Here is a 16,234-nt window from a genome sequence, read left to right as displayed (position 1 = left end):
ATGCCTGGTACAGCACTTTTGCTTAACGCAGTACAATCAGTGTCCACTAGAGCGCTCCTTGCTCAGTGCAACACTCCTTTAAATACAGCACTTTAAAAACAGCTACACAGTGTTTACCACAGCACTTCTCTGCCAGGCGCAACACTCTTTTTTAATACAGGACTTTAAAATACAGCCAGTCAATGTCCACTGAAGCACTTCTCTGCTCAGTGCAACACTCCTTTATTAAAATATACAGCACTTTTAAATACAGCCACTCAGTGTCCACTGAAGCACTTCTCTGCTCAGTGCAACACTCCTTTATTAAAATATACAGCACTTTTAAATACAGCCACTCAGTGTCCACTGAAGCACATCTCTGCTCAGTGCAACACCATCTTACTTAAATAGGGGAGGAGAGAACGGACACAATGAGGGAAGATCAACTAAAATCAGAGTTCTAACAAAATTCCCACTTAATTCCCACCCCTATACCTATTCTAAGTTGCCTTGTAAAAGGCCAGAAAAATATATACTCACCAATGGAAACGCCTTCTCCGTGCCCTACGATCTTTGATCTTCACTGCTCCAAAGTCAAAAAACACCCCAGTATTTTAAAAGTAAACTGCTGGTGTTCCACTTCTTCAGGCAGACTCCCACGTTGTAGAGAGCATGGAGGCGAGGCCACAGAGAGTGCGATGGCTTCTGAGAAGCTATCTTTTATACCCCAATTTGGGGCCGAAATGTTCCCGCCCAGATCCGGATGTATCTGGGCTAAAACAAAAGGGATCCAAGCTGCCCCATTTTCTAGGATGGGTTTGGATGAATTACCCATTTGTTTAAACTGTTCCTTTTCAGTTTAAATGCGTCTTCAATTGTCTGTGATGGGCTTTCAAATAAAGCTGCAGTGGTTTGAAATGTGTCCATTTCCTTGATTGCTTGAGTAAATAGCCTTGAAGGTATTTTAAACAGAAAGTCATTGTCCTTGTGGTCAGACTGAAACCAGTCTCAAATGGTTAATTCTTTGTGTAGCAGTTTCTGTAAACACATCGATTGTCTCTGCAGGGAGGGGAAACTCCCTGAACTGCCTTTGATTGGCAGTCTGGTCAGCCATCTTTGATCTTCACCTTTTTCACAGACACACACACAAGCTGCCTTTTCAAATCCTTTGTCTTTTGCCATGCGGTCTGGCGGCCATTTTGATCCCCTGGATTTTTAAAGGTATATATACCCAGGTATTCTTTAATCAAAATTAATCTTCAGAACTGTAGGAAATTTCAAAATGATTGCGAAATCCTACAGCCTCCGACCGCAATTGTTAGCCCAATAATTAGGTGCAAGTTCATTCTCTTGAAGCAGTTGAGCATTAGGTCAATTTACCCAAGAAAAACTTTACAATACCTGTATGTTCTGTATCTTTGTAATTGAATGCAAGAAAATGGCAGAGTGGAAATAAGTAAAAAACATTAATATGGTATTAAGAGAAGTAAAAGTAGGGGAACATCTAGGCAATAGTGACCATAATATAAAATGGTTTAAAATAATAATTGAAAAAGACATAGTTATGACAAAGACCAGGGTAATAGATTGGAGAAAAGCTGATTTTGAGGGGCTGAGAATAGCACTTTTAAATAAAATGGGCAACAGTATTAGCAAACAATGATGTAGAACAGCAAGGGGAAACATTTAAAATGGTGTTCAACAGAGTCCATTAAAAATATATTCCACTAATAAACAAGAGCAAGCTAAAGACTAATGAGATACCGTGGATGACTAAAACCATAAGGGAAAAATTGAGAGTGAGGAAAGAGGCATACATTAAGTCAATGGACAGCAGGGGAGAGCATGATAAGAGAGAATATGAAGGGATTAGGAGAGAAGTCAAAAAAACAATTAGGAAGACAAAGAGGAACTATGAAATTAAATTATCAAGGAACATAAAACAAAATAGTAAAATATTTTACAGGCACATAAATAAAAAAAGGAAGGCCAAGATGGGAATAGGGCCACTAAATAATGGAGAGGATAATACCACAGGCAGCAATAAAGAGATGACAGAAATATTAAATTACTGCTTTGCTTCAGTATTTACCAGGGAGATAGAACAGGTGGTGATGACATCAAATGACGAGATTTGTAATGAATTAACTGCATTTAAAATAAAATGAGGAGATATATTAAATAAACTAGTGTAACTCAAAGAGTAACCCCTGGTCCAGGCAGATTACATTCATGCATTTTAAAAGAATCTAGGGAAGAAATAGCAGAGGCATTACTATGCATATTTAGTAATTCGTTAGAAAAATGTGTAGTGCCAGAGGACTGGAGGATAACTAACATAATACCTATATTTAAGAAGGGAGATAGAACATGTCCAAGGAACTATATGCCAGTCAGCTTAACACCGGTGGTAGGAAAAATAATGGAATCCCTACTAAAGTAGAAAATAGAAGAACATCTAGAAATGAAAAATATAATAATAAATAGTCAGCATAGATTTCAAAAGGGAAAGTCTTGCTTGACCAACCTAATTGAATTTTTTGAAGAGGTAACAGAGAGATTAGACAAGGGTAACACAGTTGATGTCATTTATCTAGATTTTCAAAAGGCCTTCGATAAGGTATCACCTAATAGACTAATGAATAAGGTCAGGGAATGCAGAGTCAGGGGCCAAGTAGCAGAATGGATAGCTAGCTGGCTTCAAGACGGAAAGCAGAGAGTAGGGGTAAAAGGTAGCTATTCACAGTGGCAGAAGTTGGGAAGTGGTGTTCCACAATGATCAGTGCTGGGACCATTGTTGTTCACAATTTATATTAATGATTTAGACTTTGGAATCAAAAACACAATTTCTAAATTTGCGGATGACACCAAATTGGGGGGATAGTCAATACTGAGGAGGACTGCAACAAATTACGGGAGGACATTAATACATTTGCAGAATGGGCATATAATTGGCAAATGAAATTCAGCACAGATAAATGTGAGGTATTACATTTCGGTAAGAAAAATAGGGAGGTCACATATTACTTGGAAAATAAGAATCTGAATGGGGTAGAGAATCAAAGGGATCTAGGAGTACAAATACACAAATCACTAAAAGTATCGACACAGATTAACAAGGCCATAAAAAACCAAACCAAGCACTAGGGTTTACTTCTAGAGGGATAGAATTGAAAAGTAGTGAAGTTATGCTAAACTTGTATCAATGTAAGAAGTCACACAACACCAGGTTATAGTCCAACAGCTTTATTTGAAATCACAATCTTTCGAAGCACTGCTCCTTCATCAGGTAAAGTGGAGAGATGCATAAAGACACAGCTTAAATAGTCAGAGAATAATGTCAGATGTTTACAGGTAATCTTTCTAACTGCCATTTATCACACCTTGGCAGAGAGATAATCGCAGCAAACAAACGTGTGAATGGTGTCCAAACAGGTCAGTCAGGAAAACATTACATCAAAGAACAATGAGGTGGGGTTCACAAGGGGTCAAATGTTGCAGATGCTGGGGTCTGTATGAAAAACAAAGACAAAAAACATTTTTTTTTGCTGGAAATCACAGCAGGTCCGGCCACGTCTGTGTAGATTGTATCAAACCTTGGTTAGACACACTTGGAATACTGTGTGCAATTCTGGTCACCATATTATAAATAGGATATAGAGGAACTGGAGAGGTTGCAGAGAAGATTTACAAGGATGATACCAGAAATGCGAGGGTACACCTATCAGGAAAGGATGAACAGACTGGGTCTCTTTTTTCTTGAAAAGAGAAGGCTGAGGGGTGACCTAATAGAGGTCTTTAAAATCATGAAAGATTTTGATAGAGTAGATAGAGAGAGAGTGTTTCCACTTGTGGGGAAGAGCAAAACTAGAGGCCATCAATATAAGCTAGTCACCAAGAAATCAATTAGGGAATTCAGAAGAAACTTCTTTACCCAGAGAGTGGTGAGAATGTGGAACCCGCTACCACAGGGAGTGGTTGAAGCGAATAGTATAGATACATTTAATGGGCAGTTAGATAAGCATATGAGGGGGAAGGGAATAAAGGGTTATGCTGATAGGGTTAGATGAGGATAGACGGGAGGAGGCTCGAGTGGAGCATAAACGCCGGCATAGACTGGTTGGGCCGAATGGCCTGTTTCTGTGCTGTATCCTCTGTAATACTTAATACACCAATACATTTGCTTGTGTCCAGGGAAGTCAAGAAGTGATATCTTTATTATTCCTTGTGTGGAGTGGACTCAAGGTGCACAATTATGATTACTGTGTTTAGTGAAGAGTTTGTTTTAAACAGATGAAGAAGGGGAATAAAATGCATTGGCCAGGATTTCCCCAATTGACTCTTAATAAGGAGTAAATTCTGCTCATTGAATGCATTGCTTTCCCTTTTCCTCCTCTCCTGGAGGCACAGACTCATCCTGTAATACAGGTCCACTGCTTGTAGTTGCCTTCCAATATCTTGCCTAAATGGCTATTCTTCATATATGACCTGGACAGTGACAGTTACCAGATTATTGAACCACGGGAGCATCACCTGCCTTCACCGGACAACTACAACTGCCCACTTTCTAGTTGGTGTTATTGGATAATGAAGAGGAGTAGGAATTCTGAATTATTTTCTTCTCTCTAGTCTAAACTGGCAACACCTATTGTAGCATCTGTACTACTGGCCAGTTTGAGATCAGTTAGCTGCATAGGCCAGGAATCGAAGCAGAGATCTTATGGTCTGTGTAGTTCATAAAGCCTTCACCAGCTAAGCCACTGAGTGAGCTTCCTATGGTTTTTAATGATGTCAATATAAAATTCTATGGACCATGGGCTTCTTTCTTCAAGTTTAAGTCAGTTCTAAATGCTTAGAATTAATGTAAACCCCACCAAAAAAGTCAAATTCAAATAGCACTCAAATCTCCAGTCTAAGCTGAGTTGTACCATTTTTCACAACAGTAAGTGTAGATTGATGACAAACGATGAAAGAGCCAAATTGCGTGTAAACCAAATTTAAGGTAAGTCTCAAAAAGCATCTCCACCCATCAGCAACCTTTTTCAAGGCTGAAGGGACAGAGGTTTAAAAAGGGGCAGGCCAAAATGAAAGTAAATTATAAGTCAACAGACAAGTGATAGAGCTGCCCAGCACCCAACCCATTTGATGGCTGCTAAAACCGAGGTGATGCTGCATGAGGTATGTTTAAAGACGGGCCGGGTGCTGTGGCACACCACTGTATCATCACCCTAAATCAGCACGGCAGCATGCCTACAAAGAGGTGCAACCAAGTTTCAAGCCACAGCTGACCATACATCATCGTTCCTTCATTATTGCTGGGTAAGTATCCTTGAATTCTCTACCTAACACTATCATGGGACACCATCACCACAAAGATGGTTTAAGTAGGTGGCTCACATTTATATTCCCAGGGCAAAAAGGAATGGGCAATAAATGTGTCCTTTCCAGTGTCACCCACATCCCGAGAACAAATAAAAAAACGATTGTCACTGCATGTGCCAGCCTTATGCTGCAAGTTAGCTGCAGTTGCCCTTTTAGCAGCTGGCACATCTCTGTATCTTCCTCTCTGCTAACCCAAAAACCCGAGACAACTGGTCCCCACAATCTTTTCCCAGTAAATGTTCCAGGGTCGGGAGAAATGGCTGTTGATATCACGTTGGATGTGGCCAATCTGCCAACACTGGCTCTTCGTCACCTGATGTGCATTCTTTCATACAGTGCCACTTAAAGCATGACATTCTGTGATTGGGTGCTTTTGAAGAACTAACTAACATAATAGTCAGGTATTGTAAGGGGTTTTCAGATCGCAGAGGTTTCTCTCTCTAGAGGCCTCTCTCTCTTGCACAGTAAAACCTTGAGTGGTTCGACCCACTCGCCCCTTAGGTTCTAGACACTGGACTTGGATGCAGGAACTACAATGTAGAGAATACTCAATAGGCCAGGTTTAATGGAAACAAAATGAAATTTTATTGCATAGAGTAAAACAAATCAAATGTAAGTCAATAAAAGGGTACATGGGAGGGAAAAACAAATTCATAATACATTACTAACTGAGATAGATACAGGCATATTATACTTTACAACAGTCATCATGAAATGGGGAAACACACGGAACATCGAGGGACAACAATTCATTACCCCTAAAATGCCCACCCCCTAAGCCTAGCTAGATCAGATTGTGAGGGGCCAGAAACATGCTCACCAATCCAGTTGGAAAGTATAGAGTTTTGAAACAGGTCTGCGTTTTGATCCTTTCAGGCATCCTGTCTCCACGTGGTCAGCGCTGCGGGCTGCGACACTCTCTCTTCCTTGAGGTGAAGGTCACGGACAGGCTGGACACTGGCAGGCCCGGACGTCAGTGGGGACGGCGACCACCTGTTTGACCATGGCTGAAGAGGTCTCTTCGCTGAGTCTAGCTGATTACCATTTTCAGCTAGATTTCTTCTGTAGGGCTGCTGTCCTTTGTCTCGTCAACGGCCCGGGGTTTGTCGATGATCTCCCGATGGTTACCCCGGGGCGGGGCGCAGACTCGAATCACCTTCTTGGTCTCTGGATCGACGTTCCTCCACGGTTCTCAAAAGGACAAGCTCAAAGTGCGTCTGGCTGCTTCCTTGATGGCTACCCAGGACTCCAGTTATACTTCTCAAAGAAACCTTTATCTCCCGCCAAATCAAGGTTAGTCTTTGTTTAACTTTTGGCGGGCTTGTATCACAACGGGGTAGTTATTATATTTAAACTGCTTTCGGGATGGCCGGTGATGGCCATCTCTGGTCTGGAATGACCTCGTATTGTTTTGAATGTCTTCTTGATGTCTTTAATGGGTCTTTGATGCTCCCCTTATGAATATAAAACTGTTTCCCTTTGTCTGGGTAAACATTTAGATGGCCTTTATCTACAGGCCGATCTGACTGGATCTGCATCCAATTCATATGTATGTGGCTGTGTCTGGTTTTGTTTTCTCCGAAGCGGCCTTCCAGAACTTACTGTGGGCTAAATCCACAAAGGCTGTCTGGGGACTGCAGGAACCATTTTAAAGTGTCCAGAAAGCTAGTCATGGGGTCTGGCGGCCATTTTATGTGTCCCTTTTCTGGGCTTCTTTTAAAACAGTCTTTAAAAGTAAAGGCCTCTTCTGCCACAGGACCCTTATCTGACAATATTAATTTTGCGAATCTTACAGTCCGCCCTGATGATACTATAACTTGCTTGAAGTATCATAATTCTGGTAGAGCAAAATTTTCTGACCCCCCACAATCAAACCATCCCCTGTAATTACCTATCTATGATCCCACGACACATGCATTTCCCGTTTCAGATAACCTACTGTGTACATTAAGCATCTATAGATGGCAATACATTGGATTTAAAATCTGACACACTCATTTCCAGGCATGGAGGGGGGCCTAATACCCCTACACCACCTGGTTCATACACATTATCTTTTATTAACAACAACTCACGTAATGAACTTCAATGATAAAAAATAAAGTACACATAAAAATTACACATGAACAGCCATCAGACATAGAGGAGGAAGGGAAACTTTAACTTTATACATAGCAGCAAAAATCTAAATGGGTGTCTCCTCGTGCACCTGCACATAATGCTCCCTCCTTTCTCCCCTGTTCTCATACTTCTGCGAATGTCTGACCTTTTTACAGTGTACAAATAGTAAATAAATCACAATAAAAACCTATCACACTACAAGGATGTGAGAGGCTATCCTAATCCAAGAAGGGACTTCTATACTAGTGAACAGATCCCACCATGCTGGGGTTACTATATCTAGTATGTCTGCCCCTATTTCTAACGTCTTCTGCTCCAGTGTGTAAAAATGTTTCTGTGAAAAGACAACGGCTTTTAATATCTTGGTGAAGTGTTCAGGGAGAGGGGGAATGATATAGCCAAAATGTGCAACGAATCATGGCAGATCAGTGAAATTCTCTTTGACAGTGAGGTGAACAGTGGAAGGTTCAGGAATGGGGACAATTTGCTCTTGGGCCACTTGAACTTCTGCCTTGGGTTTGAAGCAGAAACTGCTGTCACTCACCAGACGCCAGCCGTGCTGTCCATGTTGGTAGTGGGGCGCTGCACTGGTGACACAGTATGTCCCACCTATATATGCCACCGGCGGGGGCACATGGCCTTGTGCCATTGCCTCCATGGTGCAATTTATAGGCTTCGCGCCAGCAGTTCTGAACCCGCACTGTGGTTTCGAATAGGCATTCAAGTGCTGGGGATACAGGATGATGTGTGCTCCCCGGCTCCGGCACCCCGAGAGGTCGGTACCCGTCATTGCATGCTCCCATCGAATGCATAAGGTGGGACCGCTGTGTAGCGAATGTGTGCACCCCCTTGAATGACTCCAATGTTCTCCACCCTGTATACCGGGGCGGGTTTAGCTGTCCTTCCCATCACCGGCATTCTTACCACTATATCCATAATGGTGTGATTAGACCGCCCACAGTCCACTGGGACTGGGTAGGCCTCTGAAGCTAGTCTGAGCTTGCACGGACTCAGTGCATTCTCAAAAGGATGGAGGGCTGCGAGGTGCTTGTTGCTGATCCAGGTGGGGACCAAACCTTGTTTTAAATCCTCCAGATTACTGCGGCCCTCGCCCAGTAACCATGCCCCATACAGCATGCACGCCTCGTTCTGCGCAGCCTGATCGGACGCATTCCGATCCTCCCTGATGAGAGCATTAACCGTTTAGCGTGTTTCTCCAGCTCCGCTATAATTTCTTTTAAGTGTAGTGTCATGGCCTGGTCCTCATGTAACTCAGAACCCACTACCTTATTCTCATCCATCAGTATCTTTCTTAACTGCCCTTTTAAATCATTGACCTGAGTCTGCAGCTCCACGTCATCCAGAGTGTTGATGACGGAAGTCCCTGTGTTAAAAGCTGTAAAAATATCATTTACTGCACCCCTTCTTGTAGTGTATGTAACCTGTACCACCTTAAGAGGATACCTTAAGGTGATGGACTACTTTTTGATGGTTCCTGTACATTGTAGTACCGGTGGTGACCACACTGGTATATAAACCCTGTGGAGCAAAGGGTATCCCAGTTCAGCCCTGACCCTCAATCACTAAAGACCTGTTTAATTATTTCTGTAGTCTGTGTCCTGTTATTCAGCATAACTACATTTGAAAACACAGACTCAACAGTGGCGACGAGTCTGATCTTAACTAGCGGCAGTTGCATCAAAGGAAGCTTAGTCCTCTGAAATGGGCGTCGAACAAGTCATCCACCCTCAACATCCTGCTGGGCACTGCATCGCACGGGAGGCCATCGGGAAGATGGGTTGGTTTCTGGCCACGAAGTCAAACATCAGTGAACATCCCTTCGACGACAGCGGCGGGTAAGCCCGATCGAGTGGCACGGGGGGGAAGTCGGCCGAGTTGTCAGTAAGAGAAGGGGAGGGAAACGACGAAAAGGGCGGAGAACATGACCGCAGCCGGTGTCAGGGGCCGGACTGCAATCGGGGCAGAGACGCGCAGCAGCCAGAAAAGCGTTTATGACCACAAGGACCGCGGGAGCGGCGGGGGACAAGAGCAGCAGCATAGGGGAAAATAAAGGACCGCTGGGAGGCGTGAACGGCAACAGCACGTGAATCGCCATTTTGAGTCGGCGGGGGAAGAAGACAATCGCGGGAAAAGCCGCCAAGCGCGGGAAGCCGCCATTTTGAAAAAAATAAAATAAAATAAAATTATAATCATATCCGAAGGAAAGGAAACTCAACAAGGATGCCAAAAACGGGTACCATCACTGCTTTTGATAATGATGTGGAAGATTGGGCCACTTATATGGAACGCATCAAAGTTTACTGTACAACGAATGAGGTACCGGAGGATAAGAAAGCACTAACCCTATTAAACTCGATGGGTGCGAAGATGTACGGGTTATTAAGGAACCTTGTAACACCAGAAAAACCAGTAGGGAAGAGTTTCGCGGCTATTGTTACTATCCTGCAAGAGCATTTAAACCCCACGCCACTGCTGATAGCGGAACGATTTAAATTCTACAAAAGAATTCAACTTAAAGAAGAAAGCAACGCTGAATTCCTAACCGAACTGCGCAAGTTATCAAAGTACTGTCAGTTCGGTACAGGACTAGCAGACGCACTGAGAGATAAGTTTGTGTGTGGGCTCCTAAGGGAAGGAACCCAGAAGCGACTGCTAGAGGAAAAGGACCTTACGCTGGACAAAGCTTTCAGCATTGCAGCATCGCACGAGGCAGCAGCACGAGGCGCTGCAGCGATACAGCAAAGGCCATTGGAATTCAGCACCAATGAAATGGCATTGGGCGCAGTAAAGTGCTATCATTGCGGAAGGACAACGCATGACCAGAACCAGTGCTGGTTCAAAGATAAAGAATGCAGGCAATGTGGCAAACTTGGTCACATAGCGAGAGTATGCCGGTCAGGAAAGAAGACCAGCAGCAAAAAGTCACTGCAGGAGAAGTACAAAAAAGTACACAAGGTGACAGAGAACAGTTCGGATGAACAGAAGATGGATTCAGACTCCAGCAGTAAGGAACTGGGTTGTCTAAAAATACATAATGTGGGTAACACAGCAGACCACCAGACTATCTGGGTTATGCTTCGGATAGCAGGAGTCCAAGTGAAGATGGAATTGGACACTGGATCGGCATTAACGGTCATGAATAAGCAAGATTACAAAAGGTTATTCTCGCACATTCCCCTGAGGGACACGGAGATTGTGTTGAAAACATACACGGGGCAAATAGTATACCCCACAGGAAAGATAAAAGTAAATGTGGTCTACAATGGTAAAGAAAGTCAGAAAATGGACTTGTATGTGTTACCTGCTGGAGGTCCGCCACTACTGGGACGGGAATGGATCCGGAGAATAAATGTGGACTGGCGTTCCATACAAGCACTGACTGTAGATGCCTGTAAGGAGGACGACGTCAAACCTAAACGACTGTCCAAAATATTAGACGATGCTAAGGAGGTGTTCCAACAGGGACTGGGAACACTGAAAGGAATTACGGCAAACATCAAAGTTGAAGAACATGCAAACCCAAAAAATTTTCAAAGCCAGACCGGTACCTTATGCGATACGACCTGCTGTGGAAGCAGAGCTGGAAGGGCTAGAACGTTCAGGGGTACTGTCCAAGGTGGACTGGAGCGAGTGGGCCACACCCATTGTTCCTGTCATGAAGCGTTCGTTGAGCAACAAGCCGGGGGAACCTGGGAAGGTTCGCATCTGTGGCGATTTCAAGATCACTGTTAATCTGGTTCTTCACACGGTGCAATATCCGCTTCCGCGGATTGAAGATATCTTCGCTTCGCTGTCTGGCGGGAAACACTTCACCAAGATAGACCTGGCGCAGGCGTACCTACAGATGGAAGTTGATGAAGTATCACGCCAGTATCTCATGATCAACACACATAAGGGCTTATATCGGTATAATAGACTGGTTTTTGGAGTGGCATCGGCTCCAGCGATTTGGCAAGGGGCCATGGAGCAGGTATTGCAGGGAATCCCAGGCACACAATGCTACCTGGATGACATCCTGATTACAGGAGATGACGATAAGGATCACCTCGCGAATTTGGAGCAGGTGCTCATCAGATTGAAATAATATGGGCTCAGAGACTGAATCTTTGAACAGTTTGTGTGAAAATTGTATATATGTTATCCATGTAATGTTTAATTTGGGGTGTACACTGTTAAGCTAAAAGGGGAGGAATTGTAGTGTATGTAACCTGTACCACCTTAAGAGGATACCTTAAGGTGATGGACTACTTTTTGATGGCTCCTGTACATTGTAGTACCGGTGGGGACCACACCGGTATATAAACCCTGCGGAGCAAAGTGTATCCCAGTTCAGCCCTGACCCTCAATCACTAAAGACCTGTTTAATTATTTCTGTAGTCTGTGTCCTGTTATTCAGCATAACTACATTTGAAAACAGAGACTCAACACTTCTTTGTCTCCCTACCCTGTCCAAAACCTCATGTGGTGTGGTGTACAATCCGGCTCTGTCTACATCATCAAAGTCGAATTCATAAAACTGTCTGAACATGGTACAATTTCTCCGTTTCTTTGGGGCACCACTCTGGCAATCACACCTCGGTGAGGTTTAAAATCACCTAGGCCACCGCGTAGTGCACCCCTTGGTACAGCACCTGACCTGTGGGCACTAATACCAATCCGTTCCCGGGTCCCTTGGTAGTGGTGGGGCACCCTTCCTTGCGGGCTTTGGCTACCGGAATCGTGGGCAGGGGCTTGCGGGGGCGGGTGATGAGCTCAGTGGCGTTTACTGGGATCTGAGAGTATGGGACTCCACACGCCCGTGTGCTGACGTCCCATCTCATCCCTTTTCCAGCATCTTGCCACTGCCTTTGGAAAAAGATGGAGACGCCTGTGGGGCAGACGCGTTCTGAACCCCACGTACAGATGTAAATCCCCTCATCTGGTTCCCACCATTTGTCCCAACAGACACTCAACCCCCCATGAGTCCCCGTAATAGTCTGATGGGTATTGTTACCCAGTCTCTCCCACTCGACCGTGGAGTTCTTCATGGTCTTACTCAGCTTCCTGAGCCACCACCATCGGTCCAAAGGAACATGTCCCGTACAGTTCAAGCAAATCCTTTTCCCGACAGTAACGCTGACTCTGGGTGCGATGATCCTCACCCTGGGACACATTAGAGAAGTCTCTCTGTACTTAAAACCCGACTGGCTGGAGTATTCCGTAGAGTTCGACCCCAGCCATCCTGGCCACCTCCCTTTGTGGAAATAGGTGGCTGTCTCCTCGACGTCGCGTCTTCCCATCCCATCGGTCACGATGGGGCTGTGTCTCCGGAGCAGCCGTACAAGGTCGAGTCCTTGGTGTAGCCTCGGCAGGCCAGGCTACACCCAACCACCGTGAACGCGACGAGAATCTCTTTCATTATCCTTTTGGTTCCTGTTACAAATTAAACGATACAGCCAGGCTCCAGAGAGATTCTGGCCTAGGTGAAGGCATGATCGGGTCTTTCGACCTCGATCCAAAACAACACACATGCTGGGCAGATTCCAAAACTATTCCTCATAACACCCTTTTATCTTAAAAGCTCATACCTTAACTTAAACTAAACTTAACTTAACTAAACTTATGTACAGCACCGCCCGTCCCCGGGCGGCTTGCCTAATCCCTGTTTGGACTGCAGCTCACCGCTCCCTGTGGCGGGGCTGCACTGGCCTGTGGCTTGGGTCCCCCGCAGCCTTTTGCTGCCAATGGGGAACTGCGTTTCTCTAGGGATCTCCCAAGTTGGTGTCGGCTGGGGTAAGGGGAATCTGGCCAGAGTTTCCTTGGCTGAGGCGTTCGAGCCGATCTGCGAGGGGGTACCTTTGGTGAGGCTCCCTTAGCGATTGGACCTGTGGTTGGGACTTTAGCCCTCACAGCCCGTGGCTCCTCCACGGCTGCCGGCTTCGGCTCCCTTTCCTCAGGCTCCGACCCTTTGGGATTTGGGTCTGTGGCAGACGACTTCTCCCTACCTGTCCCTACAGGTGGAGAATCTCCGCCCCCAAATTCTACCTCCCCCAAACTTGAGTCGAGGGCGGGATCTCCGTCCTCCGACTCCACCTCCTCCAGGATCGTGTCAGGGGCGGGACCTAGCTGTTAGGGCTCCCCCCCGATGGCGTTCGGATCAGGAGGAGGGCCTTGGTCTTCGGGCTCCTCCTCGTCCGAGTCCCAGGCCAATGGGGAAACCTCCCAGGTGGGCGGGACAGCTTCTCGCTTCAAGCAGGCTGCGGTTCCAGCCTGTGGGGTCTGTGACTTATTGCACGCCTCAGGCTGAGGATCTTTACCCTCAGACCTGGCCTCGGTTGTTGGCTCTTTTGCACCCGGCTTAAACAGTTTGCACTGATTGATGTGAAACCATTTAGTGCGTCGGGGCAACTTCACTGCATAAACCATGGAGCTGGCTTTATCCACGATGCTGTACGGCCCCATGTACAGTGGTTCTAAACTCCTTACTCAGGCATAGTTTCTCACCATGACCTGATCTCCAATTTCCCACTCCTGTGTCTTACAGGGTTCGAGCAACAGTCGGTTGCCCTGATGCTGCTTTCCCATGTTCCCAGCCGTTTGCCCATAAACCTGTTTCAGGCGCTCCAAAAGGGTCCGGGCAAACCTGTCCCGATTTACCTCTCGGAGCTGACCCTCAGTGAGCACCGAGGCTAGTACATGGGTGGGGGTTCGCATGACTCTTCCAGTCATTAATTCGTGCGGGGGGTACCCATACTTTTAGACTGGCTAGCCCGGATCCCCATGAGCACTAGAGGTAAGGCTTCTGCCCATTTCTGGGGCGAGCCCATCGTCTCTTTCCTCAACTTTTCTTTGAGAGTGCGGTTCATGCGTTCCACAATCCTGGATGACTGAGGATTGTGGGCCACGTGCCACTTCCCTTCGATGCCTAAGAGCATGAGGGTGTCCTGCATCACTTGGCCGGTGAAATGACTCCCTCGATCAAGCTCCACGAATCGTGGTAGCCCCCACCGCGAGAACACTTCCCGGACCAAGAGCCTGGCAGTACTAAGCGCCGTGGCTGTTCGGCATGGGAAGGCTTCTACCCATTTGGTGAACACATCCACCAGGATGAGGCAATACTTATAGCCTCCCTGAGCGGTGGGCAGGGGCACAATGTAGTCGACCTGTATCGACTGCCATGGTCCCTCTACTCTCCTGATGTGCCCCATGGGCACCTTCCTTTTCTGGGGGTCTGGGTTGTTTGCAGCGCACACAAGACAATTAGCGCAGAACTCGCGGACATTGTCCCGAAGTCCCGGCCACCATCCTGCCTGTTCTACCCATTGCCAGGTGACCTCAGGCCCGGGGTGTCCCGCTCCTGGACCCTCATGGGCCAGTTGAAGGAATTCCCTCCGGTGCTGCTGCGGCACAACCCTCTGTTACCCTTGGAACAGCATGTCTTCCTTGATGGAGTGGGCTGCTGTACCGTACGGACCCTCTACATCCTTGCCCTCAGTGATGGCCTTGAGGACTGTTTTTAGGGCGGGATCTAGGGTTTGGACGGTCTTGAGGTCTGGGGGCAGTGTTACCCCTGTGGTCCCCTGAGTCCCATCCCTGCCTTGGATTACTGCCACGGGTTTGGACCCATAGGGATCCCAGAAAGTGCAGGTGCGGTCACCTTCCCTGGCTAGCATATCCACTTGTTGGTTACCCTGGTTGCGGGGTTCCTTGGAGGAATGGGCCTTCACCTTGTGGATAAAGACTTCCCCTTCCTCCCCAACTGCAGCCAGGATCTTTTCTAACAGGGGCTTTACGGTCAAGGGTCGCCCGTCCGCAGAGGTATATCCGCGGCGGGACGAGATGGCCAGGTATTCCGTACATGAATTGCATGTGAACATGCTGTCCGAGCAAATCGTGTATGGGGTGGGGAAGATCTTGGGGAGTGTAACGACGTACACCACCGCGGACAGTTCAGCCTGCTGGGTGCTCATAGTGCTGGGGAGCTTAATCGCCAGGGCAATGTCTGCCACGGGGTCATAAACTCCACACCCTGTGAGTCATTCGCCAGCAGATACCGTGCTGGAACCGTCTACGTAGATCTCACGGCCCGTGGGATGTATCCCGGCCCGTAAACCTACGTTCACTTCCCATACCCCTTCTACAGAACACCGGTGGGCTGTTCCGGGATATACCATGTTGGCCGCGAGCTTGGGCTCGCAGAGACCCTTCACGTTCAGATCCATCTGTGAAAGGAGGAGCGTCCAGCGCGCAATGCGAGCACTGCTTACTGTCCCATCCTTAATCCTTCCATCCAGAAGCATCCGAGTGGGTGTGTGATGGGTGAGGAGAGTGATGGGAGAGGTGCCTGTGAAGATCAATGACCTTTTCACAGCCCAATGCGTGGCCAAAAGATGCCGCTCGCAATTGGAAAAACTCCTTTCCACATCTGTGAGCACTCTGGAGGAGTAAACCACCGGCCTTAGCTTGCCATGTCGCTCTTGAAGCAATACAGCGCTCAAGCTATCCCCGCTAGCCTCTACCTCCAGAAAGAACTCCTCCCCCCCATCTATGGCCCCCAGAGCTGGCGTGGTCTGCAAGTCCCTCTTGAGTTTTTCAAATGCTGCCTGGCAACCGTCATCCCAGGACCACTCCACTCCCTTTTGTAGGAGTCAGAGCAGCGGGGCTGCTGTGGCTGCATAGTCCTCAATGAAGTCTCTGTAGTACCCGATCAGTCCCAGAAAGGACCTCACACCCGTTACGGTGGTGGGGATTG

The sequence above is a fragment of the Somniosus microcephalus genome, chromosome 5, assembly GCF_052327205.1.
Source record: "Somniosus microcephalus isolate GS21.2 chromosome 5, FLI_Smic_1.0, whole genome shotgun sequence".
Taxonomy (NCBI): Eukaryota; Metazoa; Chordata; class Chondrichthyes; order Squaliformes; family Somniosidae; genus Somniosus; species Somniosus microcephalus.
The sequence above is the reverse complement of the archived record's forward strand: the minus strand, read 5'-3'. Positions refer to the sequence as shown.